This window comes from Salvia splendens, chromosome 9, assembly GCF_004379255.2.
Source record: "Salvia splendens isolate huo1 chromosome 9, SspV2, whole genome shotgun sequence".
NCBI classification, from domain to species: Eukaryota; Viridiplantae; Streptophyta; class Magnoliopsida; order Lamiales; family Lamiaceae; genus Salvia; species Salvia splendens.
Window position 1 is genome coordinate 27,953,562 of NC_056040.1, and position 21,062 is coordinate 27,974,623.

General features: G+C 37.0%; 2 long non-coding RNA genes across 22 annotated transcripts; one reads left to right on the plus strand and one right to left on the minus strand.

Annotated features, from left to right (window-relative positions):
* Positions 1 to 3,238: 3,238 nt before the first annotated feature.
* Positions 3,239 to 3,765, minus strand: LOC121747709. Its single transcript, XR_006039316.1, has 2 exons — positions 3,649 to 3,765; positions 3,239 to 3,554 (listed from the first exon to the last, which is right to left on the minus strand). It is a non-coding gene; the product is annotated as an uncharacterized LOC121747709 (long non-coding RNA).
* LOC121747691 lies at positions 3,538 to 20,198 on the plus strand. Of its 21 annotated transcripts, XR_006039262.1 has the most exons (23): positions 3,538 to 3,728; positions 3,808 to 3,879; positions 4,828 to 4,889; positions 7,918 to 8,077; positions 8,211 to 8,438; positions 8,575 to 8,688; positions 8,762 to 8,879; positions 9,818 to 10,621; positions 10,726 to 10,781; positions 10,864 to 11,003; positions 11,096 to 11,233; positions 11,342 to 11,369; positions 11,490 to 12,016; positions 12,411 to 12,543; positions 12,648 to 12,703; positions 12,786 to 12,925; positions 13,018 to 13,155; positions 13,264 to 13,291; positions 13,412 to 13,941; positions 14,573 to 14,627; positions 14,710 to 16,557; positions 17,562 to 18,806; positions 19,113 to 19,326. It is a non-coding gene; the product is annotated as an uncharacterized LOC121747691 (long non-coding RNA). The 21 variants fall into 21 exon arrangements; XR_006039272.1 differs by lacking the exons at positions 3,538 to 3,728; positions 3,808 to 3,879; positions 4,828 to 4,889 and adding exons at positions 19,441 to 19,506; positions 19,962 to 20,198 and having other exon boundaries at positions 6,743 to 8,077; positions 19,113 to 19,175; XR_006039276.1 differs by lacking the exons at positions 3,538 to 3,728; positions 3,808 to 3,879; positions 4,828 to 4,889 and adding exons at positions 19,441 to 19,506; positions 19,962 to 20,198 and having other exon boundaries at positions 6,743 to 8,077; positions 17,562 to 18,800; positions 19,113 to 19,175.
* The last annotated feature ends 864 nt before the right edge of the window (positions 20,199 to 21,062 follow it).

The following is a 21,062-nucleotide window of genomic DNA, read 5'->3' on the forward strand; positions in this document are numbered from 1 at the left end:
AAATCCAGCTACAAGAATTACTGGACTTGGGTTTTATCCGACCGAGTGTGTCGCCGTGGGGAGCACCGGTGCTGTTTGTGAAGAAGAAAGACGGGACACTGAGGATGTGCATAGACTACCGGGAGTTGAACAAGTTAACTCTCAAGAACAAGTATCCTCTGCCGAGAATAGACGACCTATTAGATCAACTCAGGGGAGCAGGAGTATTCTCGAAAATGGATTTAAGGTCGGGATATCACCAGTTGAGGGTACGAAGGGAGGACATACCCAAGACGGCATTCCGAACGAGGTATGGGCATTATGAGTTTGTAGTAATGTCGTTTGGACTGACAAATGCACCAGCAGTATTTATGGATTTAATGAATCGAGTATTCCATCCATACTTGGACAAGTTCGTCCTGGTGTTCATAGATGATGTACTGGTTTACTCGAAGAATGAAAAAGAACATGAGGAGCACCTAAGGATCACGTTGGAAACACTCAGAACGGAAAAGTTGTAGGCCAAGTTCAGTAAGTGTGAATTCTGGCTAAAGGAAGTGAATTTTCTGGGGCATATTGTGACGGCCGAAGGGATTCGAGTTGACCCTGCAAAGGTGGAGGCCGTACAACAGTGGAAGGCACCGAACACCCCAAACGAGATCCGGAGTTTCCTTGGACTGGCAGGATACTACCGGAGATTTATTGAAGGATTTTCGAAAATCGCCAGGCCAATGACTCAACAACTGAAGAAGGGGACCAAGGTCAATTGGACACCGGAATGTGAAGCTAGTTTCCAATTGCTGAAAGAGAAGTTGACCACTGCACCTATTCTAGCCGTGCCGGAACCGGGAGTAGACTATGTGGTTTACACCGATGCGTCGAAGGTTGGACTGGGGTGTGTTTTGATACAGAATGGTAAGGTGATTGCCTATGCTTCGCGGCAGTTGAGGCCACACGAGTTGAGCTACCCTACTCATGACTTAGAACTAGCGACCGTTGTGCACGCATTGAAGATTTGGAGGCACCATCTCTATGAAGTTCGGTGTGAGATTTTTACCGACCACAAGAGTTTGAAATACTTCTTTGAACAGAAAGATTTGAACATGAGGCAACGCAGATGGCTCGAGCTAGTCAAGGATTATGACTGTGGCATTAACTATCATCCGGGCAAAGCAAACGTCGGGCAAAGCAAACGTAGTGGCAGATGCTTTGAGCCGAAAAGCCCAACCGCAGTTGGCTACCTTTCTCACTCAGGAAGCGGAATTGATTCGCGATTTTAGCAGGATGCGATTGGAGGTAGTGAGAGCCCCGGAGACTGTGAAGGGAAAGATTGCCACCTTAGTAATTGCATCCGATCTACGGACAAGGATAATAGAAGGGCAGCGAAATGATGAAAATCTGGAGAAAGTTCGACTGAAGGTGAGAAAGGGCGAACAAGAAAAGTTTAGAGAAGAAACTGATAATGCTCTCACCTACGAGGGGAGACTGTGTGTGCCAAGTGACGAAGGACTCCGAAATGAAATCTTGACCGAGGCACACGAGACTCCATACACCGCTCATCCTGGAAGTACAAAAATGTACCAGGACTTGAAGGGATCGTTCTGGTGGGATGGAATGAAGAGGACATAGCTTTGTTTGTGGAAAGATGTTTGGTATGTCAACAAGTAAAAGCTTTACATCAACGACCCTATGGAAAGTTGCAACCGCTGGAGATACCAGAATGGAAGTGGGAACATATAGCTATGGATTTTGTGACGGGTTTGCCAAAGACCCGGCAAGGGAATACGGCCATTTGGGTAATCATAGACCGCCTTACCAAGAGTGCGCATTTTATACCCATCCCTATAACGCATGGATCCGACAAGCTAGCTCGGATTCATGTGAAAGAAATCATTCGGCTACATGGAGTGCCAGTGACAATCACGTCGGACCGAGACACCAGGTTCACTTCAAGATTTTGGATAAGTTTGCAACGAGAGCTTGGTACGCGACTGAATTTTAGTACTGCTTTCCATCCACAAACCGATGGACAGTCCGAGAAAACGATTCAAACTCTCGAGGACATGTTGAGAGCCGTGGTTCTTGACAGAGGAGAAAATTAGGAAGTAGTACTACTGTTGATCGAGTTCGCCTACAATAACAGTTTCTAGGCGACAATAAATATGGCCCCATATGAAGCATTGTTTGGAAGGAAGTGTAGATCACCACTCTACTGGGATGAGGTTGGTGAAAGAAGAATACTCGGGCCAGATTCGGTCGAAGAAATGATAGAGATTGTGCGACAAATTCGATAAAGGATAAAAGAAGCACAAGACCGACAGAAGTTGTTTGCTGATGTCCGACGGACAGATTTACAGTTCAACACGGGAGATAAGGTGTTCTTGAAAGTATCTCCGTCGAATGGGATAACGAGGTTCGGTGTAAAGGGGAAGTTAAAGCCACGATACGTAGGTTATGAAATCCTTGAGAAGGTGGGACCCGTAGCATATAGGTTGGCACTACCACCGAGTTTTGGGTCTGTGCACAATGTTTTCCATGTGTCACAATTACGAAGGTACGTGTTCGATCCCAAACACGTGGTTCATCAAGAGGAAATGATTTTGAATCCCGACTTGAGTTATGAGGAGAAGCCCGAAGCTATTCTGGACAGGAAAGTGCAAGAGTTGAGGAATAAGTCAATCATTTCCGTGAAAGTGCTTTGAAAACATCATGGTCACAAGGAGGCTACTTGGGAACTCGAGGATAAAATGAAATAGAAATACCCGGAGCTTTTCGTTAGGAACGAGTAAATTTCGGGACGAAATTTCTGTTAAGGTGGGTAGAATGTAACACCCGTGCCTTAAGTATGGAATTAATTTTTTTTATGTAACGAAATCATTGATAAAATTATTTCGAATTCTATGCTTCTCGATGAATGTGTTTTGGAAAAAAATTATGGTTTATGTGTTAAATGTGAAAAGGAACGTGCTTAATTGTTTAATTGTGAACGTTGGGAGACATGTTGGAGGTCTCGTTGAACGAATGACGACGAAATTGCTATTTTTTAGCAAGACGAATGAAATACGTGGAAAGGAATATATTTTCTATCTATGGATAACGATGCACGTAAATCGAGGAATGGTCGAATGGATATTATATTTGGGACAACACCAAATATAAATGATGCCGTTAAACGTACTTTAATTTTTGTTTGTGAAGACCAAGATAACAAAATTTAATAAAGTCCCGTGAATTGTAATGATCGAAAGGAATGCAAGAATATAAAGTATGTATATGTGTATATTTGGGCCTCAAATTTAATTAGAGTCCAAATGACTATTTACAAAAATGGCTTGGGCCCTAACTATTTAAAAATCTAACTAAACAATAAATAATTGCCAAGTTGGGCTTACAACAAATTGAGCCCAACACCTTTTAATTTTTTTTTTTGAGCCCAAATCTTTCCATGAATGTGGGAGCAAGCCCAACTCTTCTTTTTCTTTCCTTTCTTTCTTTCTTTCTCCCTCTTCTCGGCCGATCCTCTATATGGTGACCCTTCAAATTTTTCTTTCACCTTCCATCTTCCTCATTCAAGTCTGCAAGAAAATAAAGGGTCGCACAAAATTCAATTTATGTTCATTCATCTTTCCCTACTCTTCCACTTCCTTTTTGTTAAGCAAAAACATTCACCCAGAGAGAGAGGGGGAGAGAGCCGAGAGTTTGAGGAAAAGCCACTGCTTTGTTTTGCTTCAATATCATAACAAGCCAAGGTAAATTCCTTCCACCTAATCAAAGTTCAAACAAAGCAATTCTAGTCCAATTCAAAACGACTTCTCAATTCATTTACAGATTCAACCGCCTAGTCAAGGAGCCATTCCTCTCAGCCTATCAAATACCTTGACCGAGTTCATAACAACGAAGGTATAATCTTTTCCCAGTTTACAACTCATGTTTAGCATAGTGTACATTATACACCATCAATAATGGATCAAAATTTTTCCAAATAAACTTCCCCTCGGCAAAATAAAAATTTATGTGGAAAGAACTTAATTTGAGTACGAGAACATAGCTTTCGGGACGTTTCGGGGCTGTTCGGAGTTGCCCGTGACGGCGTGCGACGGAGCCTAGAGAAGACTGACCTTCGTGACAACGGCGCGGCGGCGTCGTGAGGGTGGTGAAGGCGACGGAGAGGCGATGGAATTTAAGAGAGGGTTCCGTTGTGGTTGCAGTGACTGGTTTCCGTCGAGAGAGAAGATTAGGGAAGAGAAAGAAAAGAGGGAGAGAAGAAGAAAGAGAGATGGGCGTGGGTGTGGGTGTGTGTGTGTTCTTGGGCCTTTTTGTTTTGAGTAAAAATGGGCCTTTGCCTAAAGAAATTTGGGCTTTATCAATTATTTTGAGGGTTTTTGGGCTCCATATAAGTTGATTTGGGGCTTAAGATTTAATTGGAAGAAGGAGGTGAGAAAGATAATTAAGGTGTGGGCCGATAACTTAATCGCAAAGAATAATTTAAATTAATTATGGGGAATTATTTAATTAAATCCCGGAATATTTTGAAGGATGAATTATTTTATCCTAAGTATGAAATAATACTTTTTCAACGGTAAATAATTACGAAAATTAAAGTATGCACGTAAATAGTTTTTAGAAATTATTTACGACGTTATGGAAAATACGAGGGGCCAACGGAGGAAAAAAAAAACGAGCGTAAGCGGCCGACCGGCGTCGCACGCGACGCCTTGGGCGGCCGCCGAATAACCAAAAATGCACGGAAACCGAGAAAGAAGATTTAAGGAATTTAATTAGAGTGCATGCATTCTAATTTTCATCGTTACCGAGAATTTATATGAATTTTATGTATTTTCCGAAAAGGTGGTTCGCACGCACGCTAAAAGTCGGAACGAGGAATTTAACGTAAATCCTTAGCTTTTGAGGTGGGCTTTACTACTTAAATTCTTTTATTTTGAAATGATATGTTTATGGTGAAATAAGGGTGGTTTAAAATAGTATGTCATGCCGTTTTTATGTTTTGAATTGCCCATCTGATTGTCTACTGGGATAATATCCTACTAGACTTTGATAGTTAACGAATTCGGGTCTGACTAGGGAGTGAGTCCCTACTCGGACTAGTGCACTGATAGGGATCGTGAGCCGTCCCCTAGGTCGGCCGGTCCACTGATCGAGATTGTGGCCACAGTCTCATTTCACATGATGGTTCAGATATGGTATATGATGGAGGATGATGTTAGTCCGCGCGGACACTATATTAAGGAATGATTTTAGTGTTTCTCGGCCTTTTTAAAGTAAAACCCGGGATTCACACGATGATGGCTTGACATATCTTAACGATGAATGTTTTCGGGCATGAGTTCACTGGGTGCATCAAGTACTCAGCCCCTGCATATGTTTTCCCTATGTGCAGGTTGAGCGAGGTCGGGAGGCGGAGGACGTTGAGTGATGATTTCAAGAATTTGTTCGGTTACTACTATGTCTTCATACGTAGTAGTAGCTACACTCTCAAATTGCTTCCGCTATTCTAGTCCTTAGAACTCTGTTATTTTCTTTATTGTCGAACTTTGTTATCCTTCATTATGCAACTTGGGTTTTGAAACGTTGGTTTAAATAAATGGAATTTCATCTTCGATCGATAAGTTGTATTGCCTTGAATTGTTTCCCCCTTCTTCCCCGCTTCTTAATTCCCCCACTAGTCACGATTTTCCAGGGCTTCCTATCCTTAGGAAGTGCGGCCGTGACAATGTGTGATCTAGGTACGTCTATCAATGTGTTGCCACTTTCAATTTACCTTGCTCTGGCCGCCGTACTCAAACCAGCAACACTCATACATCTTCTCCCTCTCTCTCGACCAATTCCTTCCATCTCTTTTGTGCCCATCACCCGTAGCAAAATGTCTAGGTAAGGAATTCTAGAATTTTGTTCATCTGTTGAATTTCCTTTGTATTTAAAGTTGGTTCCATCGCTAAAGCAAATGAAAAGATACTTTTCTTCAATTTGTTGTGTTAATTAATTGATTTTCAGAGAAAAACTGTGAAGTTATTTTTTCCATGGTATATTTTTTTAAAAAAATAAACTCCTATAGAAAGGAGTAAATTATTACAAATAAACTCCTATAGAAATGAGGAAATTAGCTTATGTCAAGAGGGCTCGAACTCGGCACCTCATACAATAATGTCTAAGCCCCTTGCCGCTAGGACAAAGGCTCTGGACCCATGGTATATCATGGTGATATAATTGGTAAAGAGATTTTTCCGATGTAAATTAGGACATATTGAATGCTTGAGGATCCAGAATATGAATTTCGTGGGATCGAATATAACAAAGTATTAATAATATATATAATATTGTATTTAAAAAACTATTAAAATAATAAAATTTAACTAGTTCTATTTTTTATGGTACATTTCTAAGAGTTTTCATATCTTAAAATTACTCTAATAAAATTGTTGAAGTAAAATCATGGTTTCAATAATTTAAATATTTAATTATAAATTTATATTTAAATAATAATTTCTTTGTTATTTATCAATAATTTGAATAAAAAAGAATTTAAGTAAAATTATGGGTTTTAAAATATTTTTTATAAATTTATGTTTAGATATTTTTAAATAATATTTTCTTGGTTATTGTCAATAATTTGAATGAAATAGAATTACAATGGATTGACCAATAAAAAAAATGAATCAGTTCCTCTCAACAGCCACCGCGTCTTCAGGTAATCAGTTTGTATTTTCTTTTTTTTTCTTTGTATAGTTTAGATCAATTTGTTCATCATTTTGGGGTTTGGGTTTTAAAAGGATTGATTATGTTTTTGCTTAGATTACATGGTTGAGGTCAGTGTGGCTGAGGGCTGCTGAATCCATAGTAGCATCACCTAATTTAGTATTGTTACATTGTGCATTTAGAGTTGATTTTGAGAAGAAGACAGGTTGAGTTTGACCAATGAACACAACAAGATCCCCTCTTCTACTTGAAATTACTAAAATAAGGGGAGCATCTTTATCTAGATGAGTAGGGCTGTACCTAGTAGTGTTGCCTTGAGCATTTTCTCTGTGTTGGATAAAGTCCGTCCAATTTTGAGAAGTAAATGATTTTGTGCACTAATTTGTTAATCCTTGTTCGAATGAGTGTGGCTACTGGCTAAATTTTCCTAGTTTCTTTCTCAGCTCTCAGAGTGTGATCTGTTCGATTGGAAAATGGTTAGAAAATAGTATGTGCTTCTCCTTGGTGAAATCTGATTTTTTTCACTATCTTTCTGCATCGATAGATGTTTAGGCCAATCTGATCAAATTCTGGAATGCTTAATTGCATAGCTAGTGAAATAACCACACCAGCCGGTGAATATGGATTACAAGACCTATTAATACACCAAACAGTTAAAAGGTTGGGAAAATGAATTTATGCTGCTTCTAAACAAGACCAAGTGCATTTCTTATATTTCCGTCTTTTACTCTCTCTCTTTGATCTGTTTCTGGAAGTAAAGTTAATTAAGGCTTTCTTGTGACTTTTGTTTCACTGGTAGGTTTCATGATATAGTTTAAATAAATTTGGAAGCCTTTATCAAGATTAAAGAAATACATAGGCCCTGCATGTTTCCGTGTCATGTAATCATTGATTTATATCATGTCTGAAAAACATACGCACTTTTAACCAACTGGATGATGAAGTTCCTTCCAGTGTATACTAAGTAGGTCCTAAATGGTAAGGCCACATGATTTACAGTGTGGAGAGTTACAATGGTCTCTTGATATTTTCTCTGTGCTAAATGTGGATTTTGTTGATGTTTTTTCGGTTGAGTGGGATTTACTTATTAGAGCAATAATACTAGCAAATAACTGATAAAAATTTGTTCAAAGTGTTGTGTTAATTTAGTCCATTGTGTATGGATTTGGAATTCATATTGTTTGGATTTTGTCCTTGTTGCATTGTAACTTTGTTTACATGCAGTCCAAACGATTGATGGGGAAATAGATAAACAAATTTCTGTTTGGAGAAAGCACAGAGCAGTGTTGTGCCACTTTTTCTTATGCTAGCCTTTATGCGCAAGGTCAAATGAGCTCTTTGTGCTAAGCCAGGCCACTTATCACATTCACAACGAGTTTATGAGGTGATTCTGAAAAATTATAGGACATCTAGTTGATTCACGTGGACAGATATATAGTCTCTAGTTCATCTTTGTGATCTTTATTTGTATCTCATTTAATTTTGTCATTTTATTTGCAATATTTTCTGTTTTCTAGGCCAGAATCGGTCCACCCACCCAGAGCTCAAATGCATTTCCACTCCCCCCCCCCCGCGCCTAGTCAGGAGGTGGATTTTCCAGGATATTTGCATCTCTACTTCTGACCAAATAAGTGGTAGCATTTACTCATCTGGCCTTGTTAGCATTGGAATTGGTGCTATGCCCCAGACACTGGAAATTGGCTCTGACGATATAGAACATGTTAGATCCCAGATTCCCATACAAGGTTTGTTTAGTTTATGGTTTCTTTTGATTTTCATATCATTTATTAATTATTAGTTATTGTTTTCCTATGAGTAAACCCTGCGAGCAACAAAAACAAAAAGTAATCAAATTAGTAAAATTATGGTAATTGTTTTCAGTTCCTTCATCTCACATTTCAATTGGCGATGGTCCACAAACTCCGAAAACGACATCATTCCTTCAGTCTCTCATGCTTTGGCCAGCTACTGATGGAACCTTCCAGTTATGCAAAAGTGAGTACATTCTGTTACATATCAGCCATTATTTGCTTGTGCACTTTTTTACCTGTGCATTTTATTCATGTAGGAACCTGGAAATGCTGCACATCCTACTAATGCAGCTCTGTCTTCCGAGCATCCTAGGACAAAAGCCACTTATAACCTTTGGTGATGCATTAGATATGTACCATACCATCTCAGAGAAGGTATATATACTATGTGCCATAACTCTTTAAGAGAAGGTATATATACTATGTGCCATAACTCTTTAAATGTCAGTTTCTTAAATCTAGAGCCCAAAAAATTGCCTCGCTTATGGTTGGGCGGAGGGAGTACAAAATTACAAACTATAGCTATAAGTTTATTTTACTATTATCGAAGTTGGTATCCTCCAATATGTTGATGTCAACTTATTATGTGGTATTTTTTTTTCTAAAATGTCATGGTGGATTGAGCCTAAAACTTTTAGAATGCTCACTTTTCCAACTCTTGATATGATCATGCGATTTAGCTAGACTTCAATTGAAGAATCCACATCAACATGGTATGAATGTTAGATAATGAGCTAATTACTTGTCTAAAGCTGCATTAGTTTGCATCATGGGCATTAGATTCCTATGTAGGTGAATTACTACTTATATAACTGTTCGCAAAGAACTGAGCTTAAGCAGATTGTTCTTGCTTTGCTCAAAGTACGCACTAATTCTCCAATGATGCATTGTATAATTTCATATGCTGGCCTTGGTTTAGATGTGAGAATGATGTCAATCCTACATTGTATGTAAAATTAATGTTCAAAATGTATTTATTATTTTGTTAAAATTTATATGTTTTTCCTTGTTATTAGAATGAGTTGTTTGGATGATAAAACCTAATTTTCATATATTTCTACGTATGTGTGCCTGCATTAGATAATGAAGCACTAGTATGAATGAAGCACTAGTATGAATAGCAGCTGCCGAAAAGGTTACAAATTCTGTTGGATTCTTTATCTAGAACTTGCTGTCCAATATATTAGGTTGTATTTAAGTTGATACTTTTGAATATGCACTTACTTGTTACTTAAGTTGTACTTCATTTCTTTATTTTTATTTATCAGCTGATTTATATACTTGAATTTGTTTGTTTTGTATTTGTTGTGTAGGAGTTGAGGAGGAGCTAACTTCTAAAGGGGTTATTAGTGTAGACTTCATTTTTCTCAAGGGTTGATCTGCAAACTTAGTTGTTGCTTACTAACTTCTGGAGTCCTAGGTTTCCCATGCTTCAAATAAGTGATAACAGTGTTATTTGTTGTCCGATTTCTTGAGTTAAGGAGAGAGAACTATTCCGGTTTTGAAAAATTAATTGAAAAAGTCATAGGGCCGATCGACTGAATGAGAGCTTTATGAGTTGCAATCTTGTTGATATTGGTGCATAAAAATGATTTAAGCAATAGGAATAAAAGCCTCGTATACAAATTATCACATGCCTGACCCTGCATAAACCCTTAGTGAGCCAGTTTGAGCCCAAAAGCCTAATTTCTTTGTTAAAAATTTTGAAATTACTATATCAGCTTACCTATTATATCCATTTGTTGGCCTATATTTTCTTCCCTAGTCACCAAAATTAAAGTGCTAGCACATCCTTGAGAGTGAAAAGTTGTCACTTCAAACGAAAATAGAATAAAAAGACAACCTTTCGTGTGTAAAAAAAGCCAAGGCTAGGAAAAAAAAAAGAAAAAAGGCATCCTTTCATGAGTAAAAAAAAGCCAAGGCTAGAAAAAAACCACGTTCTACTTTGTTGAGAGCTCTACTTTACTGTTGATCAAGTTCCAGAGATGTCCGTTGTTCTTCAATAACCATGTTCGAGCCTTGTTTCCATTCAATATACATCCAACACATGTTATCCCAGCTAGCCATATTCTTGCCAAGTCTCTTTTCTCAGCCCTCTTACAATCACTGCTCTTGAGGTAGCACTACAACTCCATCGTTTTGTAATCATAGTTTTCTTAGTGTGAAAAGCAATGGCTCGTTGAACACGATAATCCCTAATTTGAATAATTTTTATATTTAGGGCAAACAAAATCAAACTCAGGGGAGAAAGCTTTGGTTCTGCTTTCGGATAGAAGTGTTAGTTCATCTGATTTTCCACCTCTTCACATCTTTTGTTGCATTCTACAAGAACTTTGCACTTACTGCATTATCATTACAGGTAGTGACAGTTCCCACACAAGACCTTCTACCAACCAATCCTTGGATACTTGACTAAGTTGATGATCTTCCACAACTAAGTTATTTGAGCATTTAGTTCTTCACAATCTTCAATATAGATATTTACAAGATAGTTTGAATGTAATTTTCTATTTTTTAGAACCTTTTCATTTTGTTTGTTTTTACTGATTGCCTCTAATCTTAAATCATTTTCTTGTATTTGCTTTGGATAGAGAATGGCAGGCCCTGGATTTTTGTCCGTCAATCCATTTAAAAATGTCTAGCTATATGGGGATGATAAAGAAAGAAGCTTTTGGACACTCCTCATGCTTATGTTGTAGCTGATGCGGTATACAATGCAATGATAGCAGGTGCTATATAATACCTTAATTACCCCGGAGAAATATTGCCTTGTTAGCATATTGGTTTAGCAAGTTGCTAATTTTCACTTTTCGTTTTGCTATTTTTGATATTTGCAGATGAAGTAAGCCTGGCTTTAATTATCAGGTTAGCTGCAGTTTTTGTTATGATATTCTTCCTTACAGCATGCTGTAGTTTTCTTTGTAATAAATAGTGTTTGCGTGATTAACTTTATTTACCACTATTTGTTTGGTACCTGGTTTGAAGTTTAAGCTTAAAAGGATAAGAGAGTGGACGGAAGGGGCACAAAATGAGGAAATTGACTGATAAGAAAGGAGGGAGGTGCAAAAAAAAAAGAAAGAAAAAAAGAAAAAAAAGAAAGGAGGTTCAAAAAAGAAAAAGAAAAAAAAGTAAGATGGAGATGCATGCAAAAAAAGAAGATAAAGCGTTGTTGGTGGAGATGGAATCAAGAACTGTTACAAGGGAGAAAAGGAGTTGATATAGGAGAGGAATGAGGCTGACATAGGGGGAACAAGATGAGGAAGTTGCCTGACAAGAAAGAAGGAGATGCAAAAAAGAAAAAAAGAAAGAAGGAGATGCACGCAAAGAAAGAAGATAAAGATCTGATGGAGGAGATGAAATTAACAACCTCATGAACTATTACAAGGGAGAAAAGGAGTTGAAGTAGGAGAGGAATAGGCTGACAGTTCTGAACATGCAAGGGAAGAAGAGAAAACTGCCCAGTCTAGGACATGCTCCAGATCCCATGACGTGCAGAAGCTGACCAACACAAGGTGACCCCCTTTCTTTTCTTTTATTCTTCTTTTTATTGGTTGGTCAGTGTTTTTAGTCTTCTTCCACACTAAGCCCAACTTGCAAGTACGTCCTTAGTGGGAGGAGGTGTTCATTATTGTCTTGCTTTTGTTTGTATTTTTGTGTACATGTTTTAGTAGCAAGTCAGACCTAGTGTACCTTCAAAGATGATTAATTCGTGCTTTTGTTTGATGAGTTCAGTTTTTAACTACATGACTCCAGTTGAGTGATTTAAGAATGATGGAATATTGAGTTTGAGTTGGATGAAAGCTACATTACGTGAAATTTGAGCCTTGATGTAAAACACTCTCTACTTTATTCTGAGTGACTTTATTTTGCATGTATTCTTCATGAGGTATGGTCAATATGCAATAGGCATCGAGGGCAACTAGGATAACCATGTTCGAGCCTTGTTTCCATTCAATATACATCCAACACATGTTATCCCAGCTAGCCATATTCTTGCCAAGTCTCTTTTCTCAGCCCTCTTACAATCACTGCTCTTGAGGTAGCACTACAACTCCATCGTTTTGTAATCATAGTTTTCTTAGTGTGAAAAGCAATGGCTCGTTGAACACGATAATCCCTAATTTGAATAATTTTTATATTTAGGGCAAACAAAATCAAACTCAGGGGAGAAAGCTTTGGTTCTGCTTTCGGATAGAAGTGTTAGTTCATCTGATTTTCCACCTCTTCACATCTTTTGTTGCATTCTACAAGAACTTTGCACTTACTGCATTATCATTACAGGTAGTGACAGTTCCCACACAAGACCTTCTACCAACCAATCCTTGGATACTTGACTAAGTTGATGATCTTCCACAACTAAGTTATTTGAGCATTTAGTTCTTCACAATCTTCAATATAGATATTTACAAGATAGTTTGAATGTAATTTTCTATTTTTTAGAACCTTTTCATTTTGTTTGTTTTTACTGATTGCCTCTAATCTTAAATCATTTTCTTGTATTTGCTTTGGATAGAGAATGGCAGGCCCTGGATTTTTGTCCGTCAATCCATTTAAAAATGTCTAGCTATATGGGGATGATAAAGAAAGAAGCTTTTGGACACTCCTCATGCTTATGTTGTAGCTGATGCGGTATACAATGCAATGATAGCAGGTGCTATATAATACCTTAATTACCCCGGAGAAATATTGCCTTGTTAGCATATTGGTTTAGCAAGTTGCTAATTTTCACTTTTCATTTTGCTATTTTTGATATTTGCAGATGAAGTAAGCCTGGCTTTAATTATCAGGTTAGCTGCAGTTTTTGTTATGATATTCTTCCTTACAGCATGCTGTAGTTTTCTTTGTAATAAATAGTGTTTGCGTGATTAACTTTATTTACCACTATTTGTTTGGTACCTGGTTTGAAGTTTAAGCTTAAAAGGATAAGAGAGTGGACGGAAGGGGCACAAAATGAGGAAATTGACTGATAAGAAAGGAGGGAGGTGCAAAAAAAAAAAAAGAAAGAAAAAAAGAAAAAAAAGAAAGGAGGTTCAAAAAAGAAAAAGAAAAAAAAGTAAGATGGAGATGCATGCAAAAAAAGAAGATAAAGCGTTGTTGGTGGAGATGGAATCAAGAACTGTTACAAGGGAGAAAAGGAGTTGATATAGGAGAGGAATGAGGCTGACATAGGGGGAACAAGATGAGGAAGTTGCCTGACAAGAAAGAAGGAGATGCAAAAAAGAAAAAAAGAAAGAAGGAGATGCACGCAAAGAAAGAAGATAAAGATCTGATGGAGGAGATGAAATTAACAACCTCATGAACTATTACAAGGGAGAAAAGGAGTTGAAGTAGGAGAGGAATAGGCTGACAGTTCTGAACATGCAAGGGAAGAAGAGAAAACTGCCCAGTCTAGGACATGCTCCAGATCCCATGACGTGCAGAAGCTGACCAACACAAGGTGACCCCCTTTCTTTTCTTTTATTCTTCTTTTTATTGGTTGGTCAGTGTTTTTAGTCTTCTTCCACACTAAGCCCAACTTGCAAGTACGTCCTTAGTGGGAGGAGGTGTTCATTATTGTCTTGCTTTTGTTTGTATTTTTGTGTACATGTTTTAGTAGCAAGTCAGACCTAGTGTACCTTCAAAGATGATTAATTCGTGCTTTTGTTTGATGAGTTCAGTTTTTAACTACATGACTCCAGTTGAGTGATTTAAGAATGATGGAATATTGAGTTTGAGTTGGATGAAAGCTACATTACGTGAAATTTGAGCCTTGATGTAAAACACTCTCTACTTTATTCTGAGTGACTTTATTTTGCATGTATTCTTCATGAGGTATGGTCAATATGCAATAGGCATCGAGGGCAACTAGGATAACCATGTTTGAGCCTTGTTTCCATTCAATGTACATCCAACACATGTTATCCCAGCTAGCCATATTCTTGCCAAGTCTCTTTTCTCAGCCCTCTTACAATCATTGCTCTTGAGGTAGCACAACAACTCCATTGTATTGTAATCACAGTTTTCTTAGTGTGAAAAGCAATGGCTCGTTGAACACGATAATCCCTAATTTGAATAATTTTTATGTTTAGGGAAAATAAAATCAAACTCAGGGGAGAAGCTTTGGTTCTGCTTTCGGATAGAAGTGTTAGTTCATCTGATTTTCCACCTCTTCACATCTTTTGTTGCATTCTACAAGAACTTTGCACTTACTGCATTATCATTACAGGTAGTGACAATTCCCACACAAGACCTTCTACCAACCAATCCTCGGATACATGACTAAGTTGATGATCTTCCACAACTAAGTTATTTGATCGAGCCTTTAGTTCTTCACAATCTTCAGTATAGATAGCATAACTAGTCGGCCTTACTACCAAATCTGAGAATGAATGGAACTTTAGATTCAAGTCACATACAAGCTGAGCATAATACTCTAACATCATAAAATAACTATTCAGCAAAAACGGCCTAAAATCGAACAAGACCCATTTAACTACTCCAAGTTAACCCCGGTGCTCAAGCAAGACAAGAGGGAAAGGATGGAGACTTAGCTCTGGCCGACGAAGGCGACAACGAGCCAGACGTCGGCGGGCTGAGCCTGCACTGAGTACCGAAAGGGGGGGAATGACTTGGGTCGGCGTTGACCAAATGCCGTAAATCATTACCGAACGGACGATGCGGCTGCAGAGCCGGCAACAGAGGACGACGCGGCGGAAGAGACTATCGCAGGCTGCAGGATTGGGCCGACGGACTTGGGGAGTATTTTATGCCAGTGCAATTTTCATTGGGCCACTACAAATAAATTCCTTTTGGGCCATGAATTAAATTTAGTTTCGGGCCTGCTTTTAATTCCTCGGGCCGCATTAAATTTTATTGGGCCGTAGTCTCTCTTATTTGGATTGGGCCGTGATAAAAAAAAAGGAAAAAAAAAACTAGTCACGTTAACACCATGTCCAATAAATGATTAAATTGGACTTATTTTAATTTTTAAGCAAAGTAAGTATTTTTAAGTTAATTAAGTATATAAATCCAAGAGGATTTAAATTTGAAAATGGACTTCTGATAATCAAGAGCCACTAATTAAAACATCAAATTTGATTTATAGACCCTCCTAATGTCTTGCCAAAATTAAATAATGGATAGCCGCTATTTAATTTCGCGGAAATAAGATTAAGATGTTTATAATTTAATCAGTGCACGAATAATACGGCGAATGCCCAAATAATTAAATCATTTGATTTAATTAATGATTAAAGATTTTATGGATTTAGGAAGAAAGGAAATAAAGATGATCACATGCTTAGGAATGCATACATGCTAGAAATAATTACTGTAACATCCCAAAAATGACTCTAGACGAATTCATGGTTCAGGTTAAGGAATCGACGACTCAGGGCTTTCGACGAATAAATCGATATTGAAAATAATGATAATCGATAAAATATAGTTGATAATTTTTATAAGGATAAAAGGTGATGAGAATTATTTATTAGAAATAATATATGAGTTATATTATAAATAAGATAAGGTTTGTGTTAAAATTGTCTATTTCGAATTATATGTGGTTGATTCGATAACAAAAAAAGAGCCAAATAAGTAACAAGGATTAAGGAATAAAGTAGCATTTAAAGTAAGTATTAGAAGTATAGTGAGGGTGAGAATGAGAAGAAAATCGGAGTTGAATCGGGAATCATAAATAGAATACGGTAGAAGGGCAAAATCGTCTTTTCACATGAAATAAAATAAAATATCTTGTTTAAATCATAGGGCACGAAATTTCCAGCATTTTGGACATGTTTGACTTCAAAATATGCCTTAAAGTTAATAGAAAATTCTAGATAAAATAAAATAACTATGCATGATTTGAAGAATGCCACTTGTACACCAAAAATACCATGAAATTAATTAATAATTTGGGACACTTTTATAAACCAAAAATAACACTATTTATCCTCATTTTCATCCCAAAAGTCGTGTCCTCCATATCCAAGGAGTTCCAAGTTTTCATCTTCAAATTTTAGCTCCGTTTCTCAATGTATTGAATACCCGATCGCGCAATCGGTGTTAAATCAAGGTAGCTCTTCATTGTATGTTGTTTTTGAAGATTGAAAATATATATATTGGACTTTAAAACTACTAGGGATCCTCCTTGATAGGTGTTTGAACAAATGATGGTTCAATTCTTGTATTAGTGTTGAATATGTTACGTTTAGACGCCCTAAAGCATGTTTTATCCTTGATTTTGAAGTTATGAAATATTTTTTTAGAATTGCTAATGGAACTGAAAATATACCTTAAGTATATGATTTTGGGTGTTATATGTTCCCAATAGATGAAATGAATATTTAAAAGATGATTAAATATGAATTGAGATAAAATCTTGATGAGAATCAAACCCTCTGTTCTACCACCTCCTAGTTTGAATTATTAAACATGTTTATATATGTTAAATCTTTGGTTTAACAATTTCTATAATAACTATGATGCGTCTAGAGGGTCCCTGAATCGTATGGAGAATTTAGGAGTTCGTTTACTATGTGTATAAATTGGTATAACAATACAGCTACGAACTGTCAAAATTCTGGTACTTTGTCATATTTTGGTATGTGTTATCCGAAATATTCAGGGAATTTAAGTCGATGAAAACTTGATTCCATAATTTCGAAATTAACTATAAGGTGTTTAGTTGTTCTCTGAATTTTGTGATTAATTAAAGAGTACAAATATTATTTATAAAAATTGTGTAGAAACTATTGCCAGAAACTGCTCGATTTTGGTTGTCTGTGGTGAAAGGAGAATATCTCTCGACCCATTAGGAATTTTCAAGTGAATTTTGTTGCTTTGTAAACTAAACTTCCAAGGGTATTTGAAAATACTAGGTTGCGCCTCTAAAGCCTTTTAAATTATTACATAACATTAACGAGAAAACAGTCCAATGTAGTTGATATATTAAAAGTAAATTGGTAGATCATGGAATTACTTTCATCTAGGATATTAGATGAGGATAAAGGGGAGAGTTTAGCTTATAGTAATATTATTTCTCGATAAATTAATTTGTGTTATAATTCTATGAGGTAGCTACACCCAAATGTTAGCAAATGAAAGGAAAAAGGATCGGCGAAAGAAGAAATGTCGAATGGAAAGGTTTGGAAATAACGTCATCCAGGTAGCATGCTCAACACTTAAATGGTCTAATTCTCTTACGTGTTTTTCCGTGATTATTACGTGACTTATTGTCTAAATAATTTATGATTAATTATGTGATAAAATATTCATGAAGTAAAATATAAGAATATGATGGATTGTTGATTGATTTGATAATGAAATATGTGAAAAGAGTATACGTTGAGGAGATGGAAATAAATGTGATTAAATGTGATGATGTCTGATCTATCTATCTGTGATGAGGTCTGATTTGTCTGTCTGTGTTGATGTATTATTATTTTAGTAGATTATGAGTAATTATGTGATAAAAGACTTATGAAGTAAAACATGAGAATATGATGAATTATTGAATGATTTGGTACTGAAGTATTAAAATGGAAGAATATGATTGTGACTGTAAAGATGGTGAGATGTATACAAATAAGATTTACATGTGAAATATGTCTGATCGATCTATGATGACGTCTGATCTGTCTGTATGGATTTGTTATGTTGGAAATCGTTGATGATAAAGTATACTTGTATGTGCTTATGCCCCGTGCTTGAGTGTGTTCTGTGGGTACAATTGGCATGCCATAGGACAGCAGCGCTGCATTATTTGTGATCTCTCGTCTTCTGGATAACCGAAGCGAGGATCGTCTGTTATCTGATCTGTCTGATCTACACCCTATGGGTGGTCTGTTCCCGGGATTATCTGTCTGTATCCGAAATGGAAGGTCTGATTATCTGTCTGCACTCTAATTGGGTGGTCTGTGCGGAGTCCTCTCGAGGACAAAATCCGCGTCTGTATCTGATTCTGATTCTGATTCTGATTCTGATCTGGTCCGCGTACCCTAGTAAGTCACTAAGCACATTAAGGGGCCATGTGTGAAATTATGTGATAATGTCGATCGAAATATTCGTGATGATATATGTGACAATGTGTATGACAACATATGAGTTATAATATGAGATTATGTGAAACATCTTTGATATGATAATATCTTATACGTGAAAATGGATTTTGTTACATGGTTCTGTTGAGTTTTATTATAAATATTGAAAATCTGAGACTTGCAGATGTAGTTTATGACATGTGAAGTTTTGTATTATTATACCCCTCTGATGACATAGTTTGGAAATTTGAAGTCGTGGACGAAGATTTGACTACTGGTACGGGTATGTTGATACGTGTGATGACGTCTGTGATTTGTCTATGTTAATGTGTGGATATCATTTGGAATATTAGATGCTTCATATAAATGCTGATGACTGTTGATAAATTCTGGGTTTGATATTGCCTATTGTTGGGTTTTGGGCATGTGTTGGTTATAGAGGAGATGCTGCCCAATTTATGTTAGAAATTAATAAGACAATAATAATATGATATATGCGGTAATGATTGGTAAATATAATAATAAGAATTTAAGTTGTATGATTATTGATTGTTAGAGAATTGTGGCTGAAGTGTTAAGTGTGCTACAGGTTAATTGGATCGTGGATTCCTTTGGATATTTCTTTCGTTTCTTCGCCAGCACTGCATCCTCGGTGGGTCACTGATCACTGCTTGCGGCGTTTGTGTCCATTTATGTTAGATGTGGCATGTATAGTATTTGAATTTTTGTAATAGCTTCCGCTGTGTTTGTAAATAGTGTTGGAACTTTTGCTGATAGGTTAATGAATTAAGTTTGGTTTTTAATTGACCATAATTTATGGCTCCGTAATTGTGACATTTCCTATTCGACCGTTCGCCGATCGGGTAGGGGGTGTTACAATTACTTAGGTCTAATTTAAGTATTATTTCTTTATAAAGGGGCGTCGTCGCAAGACAAGTAAAAGCAAGTCGAGGAATGCTCGTTTGAGAATTTAAGCAAAGGAGGTGGGTTTTTCTTTCAAAATGTGATTTTATGTGAAAATGTGAATCTATTTTTTTTAATGAGTGTCATACCACGTTTGTTTTATGATTACTTATCTGTTGGCTATGTCAAACATGTTAAATCGAATTCGGGTCCCAGTAGGGCCGTAAACCCTACTCGGACTAGTGTACACATATTGGACTGTGTGCTAGCTTTCGAGTTGGCCGGTCCAGTGACCGTCGTGGAATGTGGCCACATTCCCGGTTCACATAAGATCAGATATGGTATGTTATGTTATGTGACTGCGCAGTCAAGTTTATGAAATGATAAAGGATTTGGTGACCCCGGGAATTATTTCAAATAAAAACCCCGCGCTCACTTAACCATGGCTGACAACTAAATAAGAACTGTTTTTGGCACTAAGTCCACTGGGTATATCAATTACTTAGCCTAGCATGTTTATTTTTCCAACGTGCAGGTTGATCGTGATCGAAGCGAGAAGGTGTTGGGAGAGACTTATAAATAAGTAGCTAGGTAGCTAATTTAATATGTCTCCATACATATTACTTCGTCTTGGAACCTTTCGCTGCATATGAATGTTGTTTAAGGGAAACTATGTACCCATTCTGATACTCTGATTTTGACATAGCCTCGTACCCTCTTGCCTTCGGAATTAAATATTTCTTTTTATGAAGGTTTATGATTATTGAAGTTATTATAGTTGCGAATATAACTAAGCTCACTAGCACTAGGGAGTTGTGGTCGTGACAGAGTGGTCTTAGAGCACTGTTCTTCCGCTCTGGACCCAAGAACCTTCCTTCAAGCCTTAGTCTAGAATAATAACACTAAGCTAGGAAAGAGGAATAAAATGTTAAGTTACAAGGATCCCAACACCTCGACTCGGCATGTTCAAATAACTTAGCTTGTGCATGATCATCAACGTCGTCAAGTATCTTCTGAATGGCTGGTAGAAGGTCTTCTGTGGGAACTGTCACAACCAATAGTGATAATGCAGTAAGTGCAAAATTCTTGTAGAATACAACAAAACCAGTGAAGTGATGAAAAAAATAAATGAACCAACACTACTGTCCAAGAACAGAACCAAAGCTTTCTCCCCCTGAGTTTGATTTTATTTGCTCAGATTTCTAGAGCGCCCACTCTAAAACCATATGTCAACACTAACAATGAGTTGCTGAGAGCAAAATTCTATTTGTAAACTGAAAAATGCCAAACCTACTAGAGGTTCCCTTGCTTTAGCTAAATTATTGGTTGTGTACAAATATTCCACAAAAGTACAATGACAAGTACACTAACCATCCAGGAATGATGTTTAATGCTGAATGTTCCACCTGTTTCTCCATTAAATCAACAGTTAGTACTGAAGTGGTGCTGAAGTTTAGCAGCATATGTTAAATATGTAGCTTTGGCAGTATAGATATGAATCCAATAGGTGTCTGATCAAGAACACCATTGTAAACATAAGAATAAGGAGACACAATTTGTTCAATACTAAAATATATCTATTCAACAAATCAAGGTAAAAGTCAGATATAATGGGTTATTGATTAACAGAAACTAA